At 44.3% G+C, this 8,871-nt stretch overlaps 3 pseudogenes across 3 annotated transcripts; all 3 read left to right on the top strand.

Annotated features, from left to right (window-relative positions):
- Window positions 1–256: 256 nt before the first annotated feature.
- On the top strand, window positions 257–2,968 carry AT4G06708 (annotated as a pseudogene; the record flags this gene model as incomplete). Its single annotated transcript has 1 exon — window positions 257–2,968.
- Window positions 2,969–4,281: 1,313 nt separating this feature from the next.
- On the top strand, window positions 4,282–6,204 carry AT4G06704 (annotated as a pseudogene; the record flags this gene model as incomplete). The annotated part of the gene is made up of 1 exon: window positions 4,282–6,204.
- A 1,349-nt stretch (window positions 6,205–7,553) lies between these two features.
- Window positions 7,554–8,711, top strand: AT4G06702 (annotated as a pseudogene; the record flags this gene model as incomplete). The annotated part of the gene is made up of 1 exon: window positions 7,554–8,711.
- Window positions 8,712–8,871: the final 160 nt, after the last annotated feature.

The raw sequence follows: 8,871 nt of genomic DNA, 5'->3' as shown, positions 1-8,871 counted from the left end.
GAAGCTTGCTTAGAGTTTTGGATTCGAATATGACTTGATGTCATGTGTATGATTGAGTATAAGAACTTAAACCGCAATCTTATCCTAAAAGCCTAAGTAGTGTTTCCTTGTTAGAAGATACAAACACAAAGACTCATATGGACTTCGGCTAAACCATCAAAGCTTGGAGAAGCAAGAAGAAGCTTGGTTAGTGTTTTGGAGTCGAATATGACTTGATGTGATGAGTATGATTGAGTATAAGAACTTAAACCGCAACCTTATCATAAAAGCCTAAGTAGTGTGTCCTTGTTAGAAGATACAAAGATAATGACTCATATGGAGAACCACAGTCAACCTTGTACCTCAGCAACCACTCGTTATGGCTGAAGAACAGAATCAACAAAATGGCCCTTCCAACATTGGTGCTGGAGATGCACTACGTGATCACCGTCAGAGGAAGGGAATTGCACCTCCTACTATCCAGAACAACGACTTCGAGATTAAGAGTGGTCTCATCTCGATGATTCAGGGGAACAAATTCCATGGTTTGCCAATGGAGGATCCACTCGACCACCTTGATGAATTCGATAGGCTTTGCAACCTAACAAAGATCAATGGTGTCAGTGAAGACGGATTCAAGCTCCGTTTGTTTCCATTCTCCTTGGGAGACAAAGCACACATCTGGGAGAAGAATCTGCCCCATGACTCAATCACCACCTGGGATGATTGTAAGAAGGCTTTTCTGTCAAAGTTCTTCTCCAATGCCAGAACTGCAAGACTCAGAAATGAGATTTCTGGTTTCTCACAGAAGACTGGTGAAAGCTTCTGTGAAGCATGGGAGCGTTTCAAGGGTTACACCAACCAATGCCCTCATCATGGCTTTACTAAAGCCTCTCTGCTCAGCACTCTTTACAGAGGAGTCCTACCACGCATCAGAATGCTTTTGGATACCGCGAGCAATGGGAATTTCCAGAACAAGGATGTTGAAGAAGGCTGGGAATTGGTTGAGAACCTTGCTCAATCAGATGGCAATTACAACGAAGACTATGATAGGACCGTCAGAGGAACAGCTGACTCTGATGACAAACACAGGAAGGAGATCAAAGCGCTAAATGACAAGCTGGACAAGATTCTTCTTAGCTAGTAGAAGCATCTGCACTTCCTTGTTGATGACGAGCAGTATCAAGTCCAAGATGGGGAGGGTAACCAGTTGGAAGAAGTCAGCTACATCAACAACAACTAGGGTGGCTATAAAGGATACAACAAGTTCAAAACCAACAATCCCAACCACTCCTACCGCAGCACCAACGTTGCTAACCCTCAGGATCAGGTGTATCCTCCACAGCAACAACAAAGTCAGAACAAACCTTTTGTTCCCTACAACCAAGGTTTCGTTCCTAAACAACAATTCCAGGGAAATTACCAGCAACCACCACCACCTGGGTTGCACCTCAGCAAAACCAAGGTCCTACTGCTCTTGATGCTGAAATGAAACAGATGGTCCAACAGCTGCTACAGGGACAAGCATCTAGCTCAATGGAAATTGCTAAGAAATTATCTGAATTGCACCATAAGCTGGACTGCAGCTACAATGACCTGAATGCCAAAGTGGAGGCATTGAATACCATAGTCAGATACTTGGAAGGCCAATCAGCATCTACCTCTGCACCAAAAGTTACAGGACTTCCAGGGAAGTCCATACAGAATCCAAAAGAGTATGCAACCGCTCACGCCATCACCATCTGCCATGATCGAGAGCTACCAACTCGACCTGTCCCTGATTTCATCACTGGGGACAGTGATATTCAAGAAGGGGAGGCTTCTAGTCAGGTTGAAGTCTCTGTTGTTGAATTCAACCATTCCGCTGGTTCTCGCCATCTCACTCAATCCACCTCGGAAGAGAAGGCCGCCATAATCGAGAGAATGGTAAAACGATTCAAACCTACTCCACTACCCTCACGTGCTCTTCCGTGGACATTCAGGAAAGCATGGATGGAGAGATACAATTCTGTTGCAGCGAAGCAGTTGGACGAGATTGAAGCTGTGATGCCACTAATGGAAGTTCTTAACCTGATTCCTGATCCTCACAAAGATGTGAGAAATTTAATACTGAAAAGGATCAAGATGTATCACGATTCGGATGATGAAAGTGATGCCACTCCATCTCGAGCTGCTGATAAGAGGATTGTTCAAGAGAAGTTAGAAGATCCTGGATCTTTCACTCTACCATGTTCCATTGGGGAATTTGCTTTCAGCGATTGTCTGTGCGATCTCGGAGCCTCTGTTAGCTTGATGCCACTCTCTATGGCAAGAAGGTTAGAGTTCATTCAGTATAAACCTTGTGATCTAACTTTGATCCTTGCGGATAGGTCTTCTAGAAAACCCTTCGGCATGCTAAAAGACCTACCAGTCATGATTAATGGAGTAGAAGTGCCTACAGACTTCGTGGTGCTGGATATGGAAGTAGAGCATAAGGATCCCTTAATACTGGGAAAACCATTCTTAGCTTCAGTGGGAGCAGTGATAGATGTCAGAGAAGGGAAAATAGGTCTCAATCTTGGAAAGCACATCAAGTTGCACTTTAACATAAACAGAACTCCCCAAGGGTCAACCGAAGATGGAAGAACCTCTCGAAATGATAGAGCGATCTCAGGAGAAGCATATAAGACTGAAAGAGTGAAAGAACTTAAAAAGAGGTCTGATAAGCAAGATGAAACTATAGAGAAGCTAGCCCACACTATTGAGGAACTTAGGAGTAAGCTGAATCAGATGCAGAAGGAAGCTCAACCTAAAGGCGGGATTAACACTATCCCGAGAAAAGAATTCACTTCAAGATGGTCTCACGAGACAGATTACCCTTCAGAAGAGAAGGAAGCCTATTTTGAAGAAAGGGGGATTGAGTATTCTGCTGTAGACCTCTCCAGGGAGGACGCTGAGTATGATGATGGTATTAGAGAGGATTATGCTGACCCTCTCTACAGTTTATTTTCTTCTTGATAAGTGTGAGGAGTCAAGCTAGAGACTTAAAACAAGCTCACTTGGGAGGAAGTCCCATGACTATCCTTGTAAATAATTTTTACTTTCTTGTTATTTTTGATTTGTTTTGGTTGTGTTTGTGGTTCTCAAAAAAAAAAAAGAAGTAACATGAAGGTAGAGTAAAAATTCAAAACTTTTACTCTACTGATGATCTAGAAATCGAGTACATTGGTCGAGTTTGAGTGATGTTTAAAACCCAAAAACTTTTAAATCATTACTTTACTCGACCAACAGAAGCTACAAAGTCTTCCAGGGAGTCTTTTAAGTTTGTAGAGGATTGCGGGATTTCCTCGAGTTTTTCTAGTGAACAGAGAATACAGAGAAGAGACAAGAAGACAACGAGGGACCCGCCGCTGACGCCCATGTCTTCCATGCAAGAGACCAAGAGACATGGAATCTCTTCACTCCCACTCGATCTCCACGCAACCCCATCTTCACTCGATTTCTCCTCCATCACTCGACCTTGTTTTCTCCTCCATAACCAAATAAACTCGACCCCATCCTTCTTAAATCAACGCTCCCTTTTCTTCTTTACTCGACCTCGTCATCTCCTCCTCACCACCTCTCATTCATTTCGTTCACTCGAATTCGTCATTCCCCAACATCAACAACGTCACTCGACTCCTTATCATCATCTTCTTCATCGCCTCATCGCTCGGCCACAACTCTCTTCACCTCTCCATCATCACCGCTTGCCCCCTCTCTCCAAAAGAACAACTCGACCTCTACCCCAAGACCATCACTCGACCGCCGCAGCTCACTTCTTCACCAAAGCCACCACCGTCTTCTCTTCTTCCGCGAGTTCAACATCACTCGAGTTCTCATCACCATTGTCATTCTCACAAGCTTCATTCGATCTCTTCACCTCCATCTTCATAACCGAGTCACTCGATTCACTGTATCTCTCTCATCATCGCTCACTCCAATTCTCACCAAGTACTCGATTTCAAACCATCAACAACTTCACCGCTTTACTCAATTCACTCGACTTCGCGGCTAGAGCACATCCGCCTTTCAAGCCCACATTCGTCACTCGACCGCTCCTCTCCTGCCTTTCACAGCCACTCGACCTCGCCAAGACACACCGCCTCACCATCACACGACTGCCACAAAATTCACTCGACCTAACCGGAAAAAAAAAAAAAAAAAAAAAAGTTTTTTGGTACACTCGACCTGTTTTTGGTGTGTGTGGTTTGTGTTTCTGGTTTTGTTGGAACTAACGTATTAACGTTTATTTTTGAGTTACATCTGTTTTCAGGTTCCGTAATGAGTAACTACAGCGGAGAATCCTCTATGGACCCTGATTACAATGTGGATGAAGCTGAGTCCTGGTCTGCTAGACCGAGAGAACAACATGTTTACCAGAGCTTCAGGGATGAATTCGAACGCTCTGCAGCCCGACGTAATCAGAGAAGGGCTGAAATCGCCAGAGAAAAGAGGGCGATGTCAAGTAGGTATGAGCTGATTGATGAGGCTATCGAAAGTGAGTATGAGCCCGAGTCATGGCGCAAGGAGACGAAGCTGCTGAACAAACCAGACGAGGTTACAGTGGAAGAGTATATCAGGTTCTTTGAGATGAATAATTTCTGGGGAACGCGGTATCCGTGCTATGAGACTTTAGCCCAGCTAGGGTTACTGGAGGACGTGCAGCATCTGTTCGAGAAGTGTCATCTGGAGAAACTCATGTCTTACCCTTACCCTGCCTATAAGGAGGAGACAATCGAGTTTCTTTCCACGCTGCAAGTGGAGATGTATGAGGCACTCACGGACTTTGAGCGGGATACCATGGGGTTAGGATTCTTGACGTTCTCAGTGAATGAACAGCGGTATCAGCTTTCGATCAAGAAGTTGGAAGAACTGTTTGGTTTCCCTAGTGGAAAGGGAACCAAACCCAGATTTGACAGAGAAGAGCTTAAGGATTTGTGGGCCACTATAGGGAACAATCTACCGCTAAACTCGGCGCGGTCTAAGAGCAACCAAATTCGAAGTCCTGTGATCCGCTACTTTCAGCAATCGGTCGCCAACGTCTTTTACTCCAGGGAGTCTACAGGCACCGTGTCTAACACGGACATGGAGATGATAGATTATGCGCTTACAGGGATTCTCCGCCGGACGAAGGGGAAGAATGTCTTGAGAGGCGATCTCAACAACGCACCACCAGTAATGCCTCTGTTGATCCATCTGTGTGGATACAGGAAGTGGGCGTTGACGAACGGGAAGAAGAAGGTGAGAGGAGCACTATGCGTGGGTGGCGTTGTGTCGCCAATTCTGGAAGCTTGTGGAGTACCGCTCAAGGAACCAGGTTTAGCACCGAGGATGATGGACTTGGATCATTTGCGCAGATGTGAGTTCTTGGAGTTTGACATGGCTGGCGACTTTCACCGCTACAGGTTCGAGCATTCATCGATTAAAATCGCCAACATTCTTCTCCCCTGCATTGACGCTACTAGGATTCTCGAGGGCAGGAACATTGACTTCAGGCCTGCGCTTGAAGAACTTTATTTCGAGGGTAGTCCGCCAACTGAGGAGATCAGTCATACCGAAGGAGCTACAGCAGAAGATATTGATGAGACGGATGATATAGATGAGGCGGAGTTTGACACGAGCATGTATCATTTCAGTGAGCAAATACCTCCTGCGAGGGAAAGCAGGAGTTTGAGCGAAGCTAACAGAAACAACAGCAAGCTGCAGAAGTGGTGCATGAAACAGGACAAGTTACTCGCCAAGTGCCTCAGGGCTATCAAGTTTATGAAGAACAAGCTCAGCTGCTCCTCTTCCACTATAGTTATTCCGCAGGGACATCTCCCTCAGGACATGCCTTCAAGGAGATATGACGCGCCCGAGCCAAGTCGGCGCAGGCCTGAGCCTAGAGAGCAGGTGATTCCGCATGTCCCTACGAGGCATTCATCATTCGAGCCTCGTAAATCTGGGAGGAAGAGGAGGACCACACTCTCTCGATCTAGCAGTAGGAGCGGACGACTTCTGCAGTCTCGTAGTTTACGCGACCGCGGTGCTGGCCGCAGCAGAAGGAGAGAGGTCGAGTTTCCTCAGAGCGGTGTTGGCCGCCACAGAGCTGATGAGGTCGAGTACCCACCTGGTGGAGCTGATACAGAACAAGGCAGTTCGTCTATGGCCTGGGAGCAATCGCAGGCAGCCATTGACGAGCAACTACGTTCATTCTTCGACTGAGGTAAGCACCTCACTTCACCATTGTATTATACCATCTGTCTTGATTTGTTTCTTCATTTTATTTTTGTGATTGGATTTGTCCTGAGTACTCTCTTCCAAGTTTATTCGCACAGTGGACTGTGTGATTTAAGTTTGGGGGAGGGCTCAGGAAGTGTGTGTTGCATTGTGTATATTTTTGAGTCTGCATTCATCTAAGGCATAGAAAAACCAAAAAAATTTGAAAAAGTTCAGAAAATGATTTCACAAAAAAAAGAGTGTTCATGTAGCTGCATTACATTTTGGATCGAGTCTTGAGTGTTTCATTTAGGATTGTTGCATATGCATAGGGGATGATGATGAGATAGCCTTGTAAGCATTTTGATTCACCGGATAAACTCAGTGCCCTCGTTGCTAGTTGTCTGTTGCGTAGTCAATGAATTTGAAATAAAACTGAACCATGCCTAGATTGCTCTACTCGACCACACTGTCATGATCTGATACCATTCCCCATCAATTTGAACCTGAATCTGATCTTTAATTATCATGTCTGCATCAAATTTGAACTCATGGATACCCTAAAATACTTGGATTCTCTTATTCATTTTGATCACTCTTGTTAATCCAAGTAGCTGTCTCTCCTTATTAGAGCAGTTAACCCAAACCCAAACCTAGACTTTCTTTCAAGCCCTATATCACTTGTGAGTGTTTGTGAGGTCTTATTCCGATTAAGCTTGGTAGAAAGTGTTAGGTTCGTAACGACAGAGATAGTGTCTCATGTAGTTCTAGTTCGCATTTTTCGGACTAGATAGGACTAGGTGGGCGCTTATACTTTGGGTTGGGATGTGTTTAAAAGAAAAAAAAAAGGGGGTTGATTCATTGATGAGAAAAGGTAAAGGACTATAGGTGAAGTAAGCTAAAGAAGCAGAAAAAGTCTAGTAAAGGATTTGGGATTTGTAAAGAAAAGAAAGAGTTCTTGTTAGCTATTGGAGATGGGCAAAAGCACTTGGCTTTAAAATGTTAAAAACAGGAACCTTAGTTGTTAAAGAAATCCAAATCCGCTAGATGTAACAAAGTGTTGAGAAAGCTTCTCCTAGAGTTAAGAGAAAAGAAAAGAATGATTAGAAAAAGTGCTTAAAAGATTCATGAATGCAAAGGGTAGAGTTTAGTTCTTGTATAGGGATTGGAGATGGGATTACCATTAGAGCTTCATTCTATGTACTCTGGGTAGATGGGATCTTATCTCTGTATGCATAGCTTGGGACTTACCTTTAGCATTCTACTAAAGCTTAATCATTTTTGAGAGATCCCCTATTACTGAAGCCTATTCTCTAAGGGACCATCTTTGTCTCTTGACCTTTTACCTTAGCCAAATGAGTTCTTTGATGATGCATTGCTTGATTCACATTCCAGAACTAATGAATGTTAAAAGGATTGGTAGATTTGAAAACTTGTGTAGGTCGAGCATATGAGTCGGATTGATTGATTGATGAGGCATGGCTAACGTTTTTAAGTAGAATGATTTCAACTTGGACATTGATTTCATCTGGTCTATCTGGTGTTTTGGCTCTGAGTCCCCGCTTCCAAACCTCACCTCCAGCTTGTTCTTGATTGTTTGCTTGAGGGCAAGCAAAGACTAAGTTTGGGGGAGTTGATAAGTGTGTATTTTGCATGTTTTGAGCATCCATTTGTCATCATTTTAGCATCATATCATCGGTGTTTTATACCATTTCACATCATTTGTCATCACTTTGCATGTTGAGGATAGTTTTGCATGCATGTTGCATATTTGCGTTGATTTCAGGTGATTTGGAGCTGTTGACGAGCTATCTGGAAGAAGCGGACCTGATCATGACAAACCACTCGACCCAGAGGTCGAGTAGGAGCTTCAAGATCTCAAGAGACCACTCGACCACCAGGTCGAGTAGAGGACATCACCACTTCACTTCACCACTCGAGCCCGAGGTCGAGTGCCCTCATCTCCATCACCAGACCATCACTCGATCACTTCACTCGACCATGAGGTCGAGTGTCTTCACCTCCATCATCAGACAACCACTCGACCTCTTCACTCAACCTGGAAGTCGAGTATCTCCTGACCAACACTCGATCACGTCACTCGACCCCGTGGTCGAGTGCCTTCACCTTCACTGCCAGACCACTACTCGACCTCATCACTCTACCTAGAGGTCGAGTATCACCATCACACCACTCGACTGCATACTCGATGACAAGCTTCAGAGCCTTCTTCATTCCGCACTCAACCAGACACTCGAGCACAAGGAAAAAAAGAAGACTCCAGCTATTCACTCGACCTCTCACTCGACCACCTGGGTCGAGTACAGTTCTTAACCCGTCCAAATACTTCGTCGTTTTGAGTATTAGGGTTTCGGGATATTTGGCTATAAGTAGCATGTACTTCTCATTTTCGCAGACAAGAAGTTTTTATCTAGTTTTATTTTCGCAGACCTTGTGTTCTAGACTTTTTATAATCCGGATTTCTCTTTATCTATTCAGTATTCAGTATTCAACTTTAGTTCTTGATTTTTGTTTACTGTTGTTCATTCTGTTATCATCCTGCTGTTACACTCTTGTTATCATGTTTTCAACTTGTTCAACGTTTATGCTTTGTGTTATGATGTCTGAGTAGTGAATAGGTTTCTGAGGATGGGTTAGAGTTGTGTAGAATTC

The sequence above is a fragment of the Arabidopsis thaliana genome, chromosome 4 (genome assembly GCF_000001735.4).
Source record: "Arabidopsis thaliana chromosome 4, partial sequence".
In the NCBI taxonomy this organism is placed as follows: domain Eukaryota; kingdom Viridiplantae; phylum Streptophyta; class Magnoliopsida; order Brassicales; family Brassicaceae; genus Arabidopsis; species Arabidopsis thaliana.
This window is presented reverse-complemented; position numbering and strand designations above follow the sequence as displayed.